Source organism: Lepidochelys kempii, chromosome 3 (genome assembly GCF_965140285.1).
Source record: "Lepidochelys kempii isolate rLepKem1 chromosome 3, rLepKem1.hap1, whole genome shotgun sequence".
Lineage (NCBI taxonomy): Eukaryota > Metazoa > Chordata > Testudines > Cheloniidae > Lepidochelys > Lepidochelys kempii.
In genome coordinates, this window is record NC_136382.1 from 188,539,467 (window position 1) to 188,554,278 (window position 14,812).

The following is a 14,812-nucleotide window of genomic DNA, read 5'->3' on the forward strand; positions in this document are numbered from 1 at the left end:
TAGCTCCATGCTTTTCTCAAACATTAATTTCAAATAAGAGAAATTCAAGCTAGAAATCACAGATCCATATTTGAAATTTTCCAAGTGGAGGATGTGGCTGGGTTTGAATTCATACTTACTTCACAAATATTTTAAAGATTAAAACTGTCACAATATGAATAAAAAAAAGAATTAACACTAAAAACTCCTCCTGCCACCTGATAGGCCATGTGCAGGCCACAGGTTGCCCACCACTGTCCTCACTGACTTCATTTTACTCATTTGTCCCCCTAACCTATTGAATGGGACTATTTGTGTTTTTAAAGTTAAGCAGATGCATAAGCATTTGTCAGGATAGGGACTCTGAATCAGCCCTGATCCCTGACCGTGTCCTCAAAGTGCTACTACAATGTAAATAGTAACTTATGATCATACTGTCAGTGCTAATGTTGGATTTAGGCAGTTTCTGTAGTTAGGTGCTAACGAAGCTGGCTTTCAAAATGTAGAATAACTGTTCTGCCTTTTCACATTGTTCTAGTGCTGCTGTTTCTTTACAAGCAGAGCTGTCATTGAATCAGACAGAAGGGACAAACAGAATGTACATGTTGACATACAGTAATTTAGTTTGGTAGAAATGACATTCAGTGTATCTTGTGAATAAAGTTATACCTTTGTCACCTCCCTTAAATACACTTTTACATAAATGCTTGGGACAGGAAGAAATGCTTAGTAATGTGCACTTTTTTGGGGTACAGTTCTCTCACTCTATCAAGATAGAGCCATACATAGTATAAAAAAGAATCCAGGGAGGTTAAAGAAAGAGTAATGAAAGATCATGGTCTATTTCAGATCTGACAACTTATTGTTCAGATTTATTGTAAAATGTGTTTCAAGGGTATAAGTAACTAGTGAATAACTCTAACTGCAATGCATGGTCTTTTTAACATTTGACCCTACCCATTTAAGGATAAGATTGAATCTGGTAAGTTGGGACGCATGTAATTGTACTATTGGGTGTAATTTATCTAACCTAATACTACCTTACATTTATACTAGTCCCTTACCAATCTATGCTGAGCTAGCCAGATATCATAGTCTCCCATGCATAATTCAAACAAATGAATAAGATGATTGGAGATTTCCTATGGGTAATATTTAGAACTAGGCATAATATCGCTAAACTCTGTGCTCCATTGCAGGAGCTTCTGCCCTATATAACAGTTCCAGAACATCCAGTGATCTACTGTAGTTGTTCCTTTTGCAGTCTGGACTTCCTCTGCTTTTTCTATTTATTATTATTATTATTAGAGGGAATGTGAAATAAAATGGTTCAATTAAGTAAGCTCAGAAACCCACATTAAGCATCACATTCAAATACGTGGATGAAAGACATATTCATATAAGTAATGCAATAGTGAAGCACATATAGAGTACTGATTAAAGTTCTGATCCCCTTGTGAATTACTCAGATTCAAAATTAGTTCCAAAACTATTTTACTCCTTCTTATTCCTCTACATTCAACAAGCACGTCAGATCTCAACTTACTTTTATCTGAAGTCATGTACATCCACAACTTTACTGCTTTAAAAAAAAAACAGTAAAATTTGATTGCTTTTTCCTATATATATATATAAAAGTGTTAGGATATAGATATTCAGGTCTGTCTGTAAAGGCTTATACTCTAAGAATTTAGGTGTATTCTTATCACTTGGCTAGTTACAGAGGTATAAAAGAAAGAATCAAAGTCACTGTCTGCTGGTGTAAGGGCCTTCTCTTACTGTGACAGTCTGAGGCCCTGTTCTTAGGCTAAGGCCTTTGGCTAAGCAACAGAGGCAGTCATAAGCTGGGAAGCGAACGGTCACATCCTCACATTCCAAACTAGTCACATTGAAATAAGGTGCTATTGGGCTGTTAGGAATACAATCCTGTCCTGATAGTGCCTATCACCTCCAGAGAAAGGGAAGTGCCTAGAAAATGTAAACGGAAACTTAGTTTGATAGCATCCTGTCTGGCAAGAACTCACTTATCAATAGCTGGGATGTGAAATCCTCACTTCTGTATTGTTTTGTCATTATAGTTCCCACTTTGCTATTGTTTGTCTGTATAATCTCTGTCTGGTTCTGTGATTGTTTCTGTCTGCTGTATAATTAATTTTCCTGGGTGTAAACTAATTAAGGTGGTGGGATATAATTGGGTACATAATCATGTTACAATGTTAGGATTGGTTAGTTAAATTTCAGGAACATGATTGGTTAAGGTATAGCAAAGCAGAACTCAAGTTTTACTATATAGTCTGCAGTCAATCAGGAAGTAGGGGGATGGGGGTGGGCATGCGGGTGGGGGAAATGGGAACAGGGAATGGGGGTAAGGAAATTGGAATCATGTTTTGCTAAAAGGGGAAATGGGAACAGGGAATGGGGCTGGGGAAATTGGAATCATGTTTGGCTAAGGGCAGGAATGGGAACAGGGGCACAGGTGTAAGGCTCTGTGGTGTCAGAGCTGGGAAGGAGGATACTAAGGAAGGAAACTGGAATCATGCTTGCTGGAAGTTCACCCCAATAAACATTGAATTGTTTGCACCTTTGGACTTCGGGTATTGTTGCTCTCTGTTCATGCAAGAAGGACCAGGGAAGTGAGTGGGTGAAGGAATAAGCCCCCTAACATACACACACACACACACACTATATATATATATAATATTAGTAATGATATTACTTTAAGTGAAGATACTTCCAAGGTTTACTGGTAGTCCCCAGCTTTTCATACAATGTCCTAAAACTTCTTTCAAAATGTCCAGGTTTTTCATTTAATCATCAGTGTTCTGGGTACTTCAGTTTGTGTTTGTTCAAGATATGTTGCCATTGCCAAGTAAACTGTTCATTGACTGTTACCAAGAACACACAGTCCAGTGGAACAAGCCTTCAGTGATGAACAGTATTTGGAGTAAAGAGAAGAACCAAACGAATGAACCAAATTATCACAGCTGTTCTTTTGCTCCAAGTGAACATTAATGACAATGTTCAATGTTTCATAATAAATTCATTCAGAAAATTGAATTAGGGAATAAAGCCTTCTACTCCAAAAAACACACCTATGTCATTATTGAATCAGAAGCTGAAAAGAGCGACACCACCACTTGTTAAGTGTATTTTGTGTGACTATTTTGTTGTCCTTAAAAAAACAGGCCTCAGAAAAGTGTCAGTCTTTTATTTTGATAATATGGTCTCCTTATATATATATATATGTGAGGCAGAATGAACATTTCTCCTCTTTATGTCTCTCTTTTCTAGTTAAATTGTTGGAACCTCCCCTGTACAATTTAAAGTCTTGTTTGTATTTTGGCCACAGATGCATTCTCCAAAGTTAAGCTTGTTTGTTAGTTGCTCTATTTATGTTTAATGCTACAGTATGCTGGTTCTCCTTTTGTTAAGGAAAATCTTTTAACAGCTCACTGTAAGTAAAATTCAAGGTAGTGACTGGAAAACCTCAGAAGTAGGGCTGCCAAGCAATTTAAAAAAATTAATCATGTTGTTAAACAATAATAGAATACAATTTATTTAAATATTTTGGATGTTTTCTACATTTTAAAATATATTTATTTCAATAACACAGAATACAAAGTGTATATGCTCACTTTGTATTTTTGATTACAAATATTTGCACTGTAAAAAACAAACAAAATAAATAGTATTTTTCAATTCACCTAATGCAAGTACTATAGTGCAAGTGCTTTATCATGAAAGTTGAATTTATGTAGAATTATGTACAAAAAACCTGCATTCAAAAATAAAACAATATAAAACTTTAGAGCTTGCAAGTCCACTGAGTCCTACTTCTTGTTCAGCCAATCGCTCAAACAAGTTTGTTTACATTTTCAGGAGATAATGCTGCCCGCTTCTTGTTGACAATGTCACCTGAAAGTGAGAACAGGTGTTTTCATGGCACTGTCGTAGCCAGCATTGCAAGATATTTATGTGCCAGATGCGTTAAAGATTTCATATGTCCCTTCATGCTTCAACCACCATTTCAGAGGACATGCGTCCATGCTGATGACAGGTTCTGCTTGCTAATGATTCAAAACAATGTGGACCAATATATGTTCATTTTCAATATCTGAGTCAGATGCCACCAGCACAAGGTTGATTTTTTTTTGGTGGTTCGGATACTGTATTTTTCTCATTGGAGAGTTACTCTTTTAAGAAATCTGAAAGTATGCTTCACACCTTGTCCCTCTAAAATTTTGGAAGGCATGTCATATTCTTAAATCTTACGTTGAGTGCTGTATCTATCCTTAGAAATCTCACATTAGTATCTTCTTTGCGTTTTGTCAAATCTGCAATTCATGTGCTCTTAAAATGAACAACATGTGCCAGCAATGCCCCTCTGCCATGCACATTGGTCAAACTGGACAGTCTCTATGTAAAAGAATAAATGGATACAAATCAGATGTCAAGAATTATAACATTCATAAACCAGTCGGAGAACACTTCAGTCTCTCTGGTCACTCGATTACAGACCTAAAAGTCGCAATATTAGAACAAAAAGACTTCAAAAACAGACTCCAATGAGAGACTGCTGAATTGGAATTAATTTGCAAACTGGATACAATTAACTTAAGCTTGAATAGAGATTGGGAGTGGATGTGTCATTACACAAAGTAAAACTATTTCCCCATGTTTATCCCCCTCCCGCTCCGCTCTTCCTCAGACGTTCTTGTCAACTGCTAGAAATGGCCCACCTTGATTATCACTACAAAAGGTTGCCCACCCCCCCCAACCCCCCCCACTCTCCTGCTGGTAATAGCTCAACTTAGCTGATCACTCTGGTTACAGTGTGTATGGTAACACCCATTGTTTCATGTTCTCTGAGTATATAAATCTTCCCACTGTATTTTCCACTGAATGTATCTGGTGAAGTGAGCTGTAGCTCACGAAAGCTTATGCTCAAATAAATGTTAGTCTCTAAGGTGCCACAAGTACTCCTTTTCTTTTTGTGAACATGTGCTGGGTCATTAGTCAAGACTGCTATAACATGCAGGTAAAACAGAGCAGGAAGCATACAATTCTCCCCCGAGGAGTTCAGTCACAAATTTAAGGAATGCTTTTTTTTTTCTTTTAAAGCATCATCAGCATGGAAGCATTTCCTCTTGAATGAGCTGAAGCATGAAGGGGCATATGAATGTTTAGCATAATCTGGTATGTAAATACCTTGCAATGCCAGCTACAGCAGTGCTATGCGAACGCCTGTTCTCACTTTCAGGTGACACTGTAAACAAGAAGCAGGCAGTGTTATATCCTGTAAATATAAACAAACTTATTTGACTTAGTGATTGCCTAAACAAGAAGTAAGACTGAGTGGACTTGTAGGCTCTAAAATTTTAAACTGTTTTGTTTTTGAGTGCAGTTATGTAACAAAAAAAACTCTACATTTGTAAGTTGCACTTTTCACAATAAACAGATTGCATTATGGTACTTGTATGAGTGAATTGAAAAACACTATTTCTTTACCATTTTTACAGTGCAAATATTTGTAATAAAAATAATATAAAGTGAGCACTGTACACTTCATATTCTGTGTTGTAATTGAAGTCAATATATTTTAAAATGTAGAAACATCAAAAAATATTAAATAAATTTAAATAGGGATTCTATTGTTTAACAGTGCAATTAAAACTGCGATTAATTGCATTTACTTTTTTTAATCAATTAATTTTTGGAGTTAATCTCGTGAGTTAACTGCGATTAATCAACCGCTACTCAGCAGATTCAAGACCAGAACCTCAATTGATGTAAAAGAAAATAGTTCCATTGACTTCAAAGGAGCTATACCACAGTATACTAGATGAGGATCAGACCTGTAGAAGTTAAAATCAGATAAACCATTAAAGTCTGAATGCTTATGCAAAGTGCATCCAAACCATTGGAAGTGCATTTTCCAGGATGTTGATTCTGGTCCTCCCATAAACTACCCTTAACAATCTCACATTAATATTACTGAATTACTAATAGAGACCAGTGTTGTCTTGTGGTCTGAGCATAATACTGGGATTGAAGAACTCCCATGGTCTAATGCTGGCTCTGTTACTCACTATGTGGCAAACTCCTGATCATATGACTTTTTCCACCATCTCCAAAGTAGAGGGAAGGTTGTGTGGTTCTTTCTACTGGCAGCTCTTTTCAAGGGTCTTAGCACTCAGTTCCTCACCAGAGAAACACAAGAATTGCATATTGGATTAGATCCAAGATCCATCTAGTCCAGTATACTTCTGTCTGCCACTGGCCAGCACCAGATGCTCCAGAGAAAGGTATAAGAATCCCACAATAGACAGATGTGGGATATCTACCTGCCACGAAGGTCTCATCATTGTCTTGACTCTACTAGTTAAAAGATTATTTTAAGCCCTGATGCATGAGGCTTAATATTCTTTTCAAAATGTTTGTTAGAATTAACTATTACAACTCAGGATATTTTGGATAGCCATATATATAACTAATCCCTTGTTTAACTTGCTTAGATTCTTGCCCTCAGGGATTTCATGTGGCAGTGAGTTCCACAGTTAAATTACACATTATGAAAAAAAAATATTTTATTAGGTTTGAATTTGCCACCTTTTAATTTCAAGGAATGTCCCCTTATTCTTGTGTTATGAGACAAGGAAAACAGAAGCTCTTGATCTAATTTCCCTAGATCATACATTATGCCATGTCCTTATTATGTCCCCCTTATTTGCCTTTCTAAGGTAAACCATCCCAATCTTTAAAATCTCTATTCATATGAGAATTTTTTCCATGCCCCCACTGAGTTCTGCAATATTCTTTTTGAGATGGGGTGATCGGTACTCCACACAACATTCCAGATGAGGACAAAGCACTAATTTATGAAACAACATTATAATATTTTCTTTTGTTCTCCACACAACTCCGTAAGCATTCTAACATCTTGTTAGCTTTTTTATAAGTTAGTTTATTTTTCTGTTTTGTTTTTTACCACAGCTGCACACTGAGCTGAGGTCTTCATTGAATTGTCTACAGTTACTCTCAGGTCCCCCTCCTGAGTTGACAGTTACTTTGGACTAGCTCTGTAAGGTGTAGGAGTAGTTTAATTTTTCCTTCTAACGTGCATTACTTTGTATTGCAACACTGAAATTAATTTGCCATCATGCAACCTATTCACTTAGCTTGGCTAGGCCCCCCAGACAATCCTCTCTGGACTTGACTAATCTAAATAACTTTGTGCAATCTGAGTTTTGCTACATCACTGCTCATCTGCTTTTTCCTACCATTAATTAATATATTAAAGAACATGGGACCTTGAAGTTTCTGCTATTAAACTTTTGCCATGAAAATTGACCCTCTTCTTTGTTTCTTGCCCCTTAGTCGGTTTTTGTTCATGACAACACTTTACCCCTCACACCTCGAGTACTTCTGTGGTAACCTCTTGTGAGGGATATGTTCTCCTTTATACATTACTGATCCACAGAAATAATTTGATTAGTTAGATATGATTTTCCTTTGAAGAAACCATTCTTGTTAAATCCTATCAAAAAGAGCAAGAATGGACATAAATGTTACATATCCAAGTTGATCCAGAACCTCAGAATATTAGGACATATTTCAAGATATGAGCATCTGTTTGAGATGGTTCTTTATCCCACATTGATTCTCCCATTCTTTTATGAAACACTAGCATCTTCTGTCATTTTTTAGAGGATTCTTTTTCATTTATATTAACATTTTCTATGTGCTTTCCTGATATAGTAGTAAAATCTGAGTGTTATTTCTATCCCCTCACACCTTGAATTCTACAGTTTGCTCATGCAACTATATCACCTTTGTCTGGTTTGTCCTTGTCCATCCCTCCACGAATGCAAGTTGATGACACACCATTCCAGATTGTTGTGAGCAACTATATGCTAAGCCCCCCACACACGGTCTAATACCTTCTCTTGGGTCTGCTTCTTCCCATTTGTATAGCATCTTTTCCTTCCTGTGTCACCTATGATGGCTCTTGTCAAACTTGTTTTCTTTTTTTTTAACTGTACTTGCAGCTCTCACTGATCTTGTCAGGATCCAGTAGGGGATCCAGAAAATGAGGAATATAAAAAATTAGTGGCCACCTGTGACAAGTTTGGTTTAAGTGACTTGACCAGCATCAGAAAGGAACTCTGTGACAGAGGAAGGGATAGAATCTAGTTCTCATGGTGGCATTCAACTGCCTTAAACATGAAACCCTCCTTTGTCTTCCTGCCGTCTCCTGCCCCATTCACTACACACTTTCTACTTGGTGACTCCTTCATGGAGTCATGAGTACGAGCATGCACCTGGCATGGTTCATGAACTCCTCCAACACTGCCCCTTTTGTGGCAAGAAGGAGATCCTGGTGCACGTCTATATAGGGTTCTTCAGGTTGCAGCCCCTCTTCCAGCTCCTCCAGAACCTCTTGGTGAAGTTCTGGCTGCATTTCTTCAAGCAGCTCCTGATCCTGGCACACCCCATCTGTGGGCCAAGAAAGTCACAGGATCTCCTCCTCAACTTCCACCTGGCACTGGCCAAGAAGGCCATCCATCATACCAGGAGAAAGAAGCTTGATGGGGGGAGGGAAGGAGCTCTGCAAATATGGGATTTATTTCTGTTCCCTTGTACTGTCTCACCTCTGCCTGGAGTTCCTCTGGGCAGTATCCACTGACTCCCTAGATGCCTTTGAGGAACAGTGGCTGCTGTCTGGGGTTCTCTGCTTGGTGTACATCTCTGGATTCCCTCATTAGTAATCTTTCGCTGTCTCCAGAAATAGCTAGTGGCTCAGTGGTTCCACCCTCCTTAACTGAAGGGTTGGGCCTTTTGTTTTGGTTGGTCTACAACTGCAAAACCCCAGTACTACTTATAATACATACTTTCCACCTTCTGCAAGAAATTGGTCAGGCATGCTACAGGGAACATCTTCATTCATTATACAGCCCTGATTACTCAGAGTATTTCCTAACTTCTGAGTTCTTGACTTTGCAGACTTAATCTTTCATAGTATTATTTTTAAGCAATTCCACAGATTTTTTAAAAAACCAAACTTAAAACAGATATTAAATTACATGGAATTATATTGACTCCCACAAGGTGCATCACCTTTAAAGCACAACCCTCTGCCACGTAAGCTAACAGAACAACTGATGGCAGCATTAGGTTATCATCCTCTATATGGGCTAACCACTGGAAGAAGATGAGACACAATATTTGCTGACAGCAGAAGAATGTTGAAAGTCAGGAATCCTGGATTCTAATCTAGGTGGACTGTGCTCTAGTCGTACAGGGGTGTATGTACCACTAGAACACACTCCACCAAGACAAACACCCCTTCTGCCCTCACATCTCTAGCCTGTCCTTGTCACAGTCCAATCTCCACCCTGCCCCCGATTTGGCTCCTTTTTTGAATGCCATTCTACCTCTCCAGCCCCATTGCTTCCTCATCCCAGTTCCAATCCTCAAACCTCAGCTCAGCAATTAAGTCTCTCCTCCACTCTTTATCCCAGGCTCCCCAGCATGGCCTCACCTTTTGTCCAAGATTCTCCTCTCAGCATCACTCCAGGTTCTGCTCATCAGCAGTTTGCATTCCATTCAGGCTGAATCCTCCTTCTCCTCAGTGCTTGGGTAGGAGGGGAGCATTGAGAGCACAGGAAAGACAGGTGCTCTATTCACAGTTCCTCTGCCTGGTGCCAGAGTAACACTGCAGTGAAAATCCTGCTCAGCCCCTGAAGCTCTGGGCTGGAGCATGCTCAGTGCTGGCTCAACCTTTGGAGAATTTAGCTGGCAAACATTAACAAGTCTCTACTAAGTGTGTGGGATTTTCAGAAGTTTATAACTTAGCCAAATTTGGGCAGACTATCATGGGGACAGCAAAGGATACATCCCTGAAACCTGGGCTATTTCAAGTCCCTGCTCCAAACCATGGAGGTGGTAAAGCTTCCCATTGACAGAGAATTTTAACATGAGTAAAACAACTTATTTCCCTTAATGAGGGGGGGGAGGCTGAGAAATGACTGAACAATTTTTGCAGAAAATTTCTAAAAAAAATTAATCCTGACACAGACACTGGCACCTTCAACTAGCACAGAATAGTTCTGCCCAAACTGTAAAAGTTTAGCAAAATTATGAGCAACTATAAACTGTCTTATAATGTAAAGTATCAAGTAACCTTAATTAACTGTAGGTGCTGCTATCTGCATCACCCACAATTAAGGCTGTCAATTAATCGCAGCTAACTCAAGCAATGCAAAACAAATTAACTAGATTTTAAAAAGTCATAATTAATTGCAGTTTTAATTGCACTGTTACTAATAGAATACCAATTTAAATTTCTTGTAAATATTTTTGGTTTTTTTTACATTTTTAAATATTTTGATTTCAGTTACAACTCAGAATATAAAATGTACAGTGCTCACGTTGTAGTATTTTTATTACAAATATTTGCACTGTAAAAAAGTTACTATTTGTTTTTCAGTTCACCTCATTCAAGTACTGTAGTGCAGCCTCTTTATTGTGAAAGTGCAACTTGCAAATGTAGAATTCTTTTTACATAAGTGCACTCAAACAAAACAGTGTAAAACTTTAGAGCCTACAAGTCCACTCAGTCCTACTTCTTGTTCAGCCACTTGCTAAGACAAACAAGTTTTATTACATTTACAGGAGATAATGCTGCCAGCTTCTTATTTACAATGTCACCCAAAAATGAGTGTTCGCATGGCAGTGCTGAAGCCAGCATTGCAAGGTATTTATGTGCCACATATGCTAAAGATTCATATGCCCCTTTATGCTCAAACTTGTAGATTTTTTATAATACAAATATTTGTAATCACATGTATTGTATAGCAGTTTGCGATGAGCTTGTTCTTCTGCCCTTTAATAGCCTACAGTGACCCTGCTTCAGTGCAGTTAACAGAATCAATAATACACCTATGGAGTGATTTCCTTAGCTGCTATTTCTTAGCTTTGCTGTTCTGAACTAGGGGTATGCATACCCCTGGAGGGATGCAGAGTTCTTCTAGGAGGTACATCAACTCATCTAGATATTTGCCTAGTTTTACAACAGGCTACATTAAAAAACACTAGAAAAACTCAAATTTCATACAGACAATGACTTGTTTATACTGCTCTATATACTGTACACTAAAATGTAAGTACAATACTTATATTCCTATTGATTTTATTATATGATAAAAATGAGAAAGTAAGCAATTTTTCAGTAATAGTGTGCTGTGACACTTTTGTATTTTTATATCTGATTTTGTAAGCAAGTAGTTTTTCAGAGAGGTGAAACTTGGAGGTACGCAAGACAAATCAGATTCCTGAAAGGGGTACAGTAGACTGGAAAGGTTGAGAGTGACTGCTCTGTCATGCTGCACCTTGTCTTATATTGATATCCTTGCATAACCCCAGTTCAGATCCTAAGGGACACACTCAGAACTTCACATACAGAGTGTTTCTTGTGAGGTTCTGAGTGCTCCACAGAAGACCATGGAAGCAAAGTCTGTTGTAATAATTGGGCCTATACATTTACCCTAGTTGTGAGCTCAGGTATGGAAACTGAATGAAATTTCATAAAATGTCACAATAACCTATAACAACAAATGTTGATGGGAAAAGGTGCAAAAGCGAGACAAAGACTGAATTAATATCCAAATAAAAAGGCCTACTGATATAATTCAAGGACCATGTTAAAATCATGCCTGGAAAACAAGAAAAGTATAGGACCAGAAATCAATGAACCAAAATTGGTGTGTTGCAACTTAGTCCTAACTGGTGAACAAAATAACAAGGGATCCGCTATTCTGCCCATTTCCTTTTGTGAGTTCTTAAAGGAAAATAGATTTTTGGGGGGATGGATCAAGAGGCAGATGTTTGCAGACAATCACTGACTGAGAGATGGCCAGGATAAGAACATGAAGCAAATTTCACCATCATGGCTGCAACACCTGTCATTGCCTAGGACCGTAGGATTTTCCTGATATCTGCTGGGAGAGCAATACAGCGGTGCATAGACAATCTGGGAAGTTTTTGGAAAGCGTAGGGGACAATTTCCTGGTGCAAGTGCTAGAGGAGCCAACTGTGGGGGGGGGGGGGGGAGTTTTTCTTGACCTGCTGCTCACAAACCGGGAAGAATTAGTGTGGGAAGCAAAAGTGGATGGGAATCTGGGAGGCAGTGACCATGAGTTGGTTGAGTTCAGGATCCTGACACAGGGAAGAAAGGTAAGCAGCAGGATACGGACCCTGGGGGATAGCTCAGTGGTTTGAGCATTGGCCTGCTAAACCCACGGTTGTGAGTTCTATGACTTCAGGAAAGCAGACTTCGACTCCCTCAGGGAACGGATGGGTAGGGTCCCCTGGGGGACTAACATGAAGGAGAAAGGAGGCCAGGAAAGCTGGCTGTATTTCAAGGAATCCCTTTTGAGGTTACAGGGACAAACCATCCCGATGAGTCAAAAGAATAGTAAATATGGCAGGCGACCAGCTTGGCTTAAAGGTGAAATCCTAGCGGATCTTAAACATAAAAAAGAAGCTTACAAGAAGTGGAAGGTTGGACATATGACCAGGGAAGAGTATAAAAATATTGCTCGGGCATGTAGGAATGAAATCAGGAGGGCCAAATCGCACCTGGAGCTGCAGCTAGCAAGGCATGTCAAGAGTAACAAGAAGGGTTTCATCAGGTATGTTGGCAACAAGAAGAAAGCCAAGGAAAGTGTGGGCCCCTTACTGAATGAGGGAGGCAACCTAGTGACAGAGGATGTGGAAAAAGCTAATGTACTCAATGCTTTTTTTGCCTCTGTCTTCACGAACAAAGTCAGCTCCCAGACTGCTGCGCTGGGCATCACAGCATGGGGAATAGATGGCCAGCACTCTGTGGAGAAAGAGGGGGTTAGGGACTATTTAGAAAAGCTGGACGTGCACAAGTCCATGGGGCCGGACGAGTTGCATCCGAGAGTGGTAAAGGAATTGGCGGCTGTGATTGCAGAGCCATTGGCCATTATCTTTGAAAACTCGTGGCGAACGGGGGAAGTCCCGGATGACTGGAAAAAGGCTAATGTAGTGCCAATCTTTTAAAAAGGGAAGAAGGAGGATCCTGGGAACTACAGGCCAGTCAGCCTCACCTCAGTCCCCGGAAAAATCATGGAGCAGGTCCTCAAAGAATCAATCCTGAAGCACTTACATGAGAGGAAAATGATCAGGAACAGTCAGCATGGATTCACCAAGGGAAGGTCATGCCTGACTAATCTAATCGCCTTCTATGATGAGATTACTGGTTCTGTGGATGAAGGGAAAGCAGTGGATGTATTGTTTCTTGACTTTAGCAAAGCTTTTGACACAGTCTCCCACAGTATTCTTGTCAGCAAGTTAAAGAAGTATGGGCTGGATGAATGGACGATAAGGTGGGTAGAAAGTTGGCTGGATTGTCGGGCTCAACGGGTAGTGATCAATGGCTCCATGTCTAGTTGGCAGCCGGTGTCAAGTGGAGTGCCCCAGGGGTCAGTCCTGGGGCCGGTTTTATTCAATATCTTCATAACTGATCTGGAGGATGGTGTGGATTGCACTCTCAGGAAATTTGCGGATGATACTAAACTAGGAGGAGTGGTAGATATGCTGGAGGGCAGGGATAGGATACAGAGGGACCTAGACAAATTGGAGGAATGGGCCAAAATAAATCTTATGAGGTTCAATAAGGATAAGTGCAGGGTCCTGCACTTAGGATGGAAGAACCCAATGCACAGCTACAGACTAGGGACCGAATGGCTAGGCAGCAGTTCTGCAGAAAAGGACCTAGGGGTGACAGTGGACGAGAAGCTGGGTATGAGTCAGCAGTGTGCCCTTGTTGCCAAGAAGGCCAATGACATTTTGGGATTATAACTAGGGGCATAGCGAGCAGATCGAGGGACATGATTGTTCCCCTCTATTCGACATTGGTGAGGCCTCATCTGGAGTACTGTGTCCAGTTTTGGGCCCCACACTACAAGAAGGATGTGGATAAATTGGAGAGAGTCCAGCAAAGGGCAAGAAAAATTATTAGGGGTCTGGAGCACATGAGTTATGAGGAGCGGCTGAGGGAACTGGGATTGTTTAGTCTGTAGAAGAGAAGAATGAGGGGGGATTTGATAGCTGCATTCAACTACCTGAGAGGTGGTTCCAGAGAGGATGGTTCTAGACTATTCTCAGTGGTAGAAGAGGACAGGACAAGGAGTAATGGTCTCAAGTTGCAGTGGATATTAGGAAAAATCTTTTCACTAGGAGGGTGGTGAAATACTGGAATGTGTTACCTAGGGAGGTGGTAGAATCTCCTTCCTTAGAAGTTTTTAAGGTCAGGCTTGACAAAGCCCTGGCTGGGATGATTTAATTGGGGATTGGTCCTGCTTTGAGCAGGGGGTTGGACTAGATGACCTCCTGAGGTCCCTTCCAACCCTGATATTCTATGATTCACTGTGACACCATTCGGCCTTCATCATCCTGATAAAAAAAAATGTTCTGACCAGACCAGGCTAAGCGACATCATCCCCAGCTCTAGCTAAATTTCAAATACCACCTGGGATCTGAGCTGTTGTCACTCCCTGCCTCCATTCCTCCCTGTGTCCTTTTCCTTCCTTGCTTTGTTTCTTCTCTTTCTTCTCCCTCTCTTTTGCCTTCTGTCTAATAATAGTCTGGCTTGGACTGCCAAGACTGTATACTTTGCAACACCACTGTGAGCCTGTGACCAAAAAGAGGCTGTTAAAAGCAATGTGCTAACAGCCCAGTGTTGGAATAAGTTGCCAGGTCTTGAAGTGGCTAATCAGCTCATGTTTCATGTCTGTGTTTCTCCAGC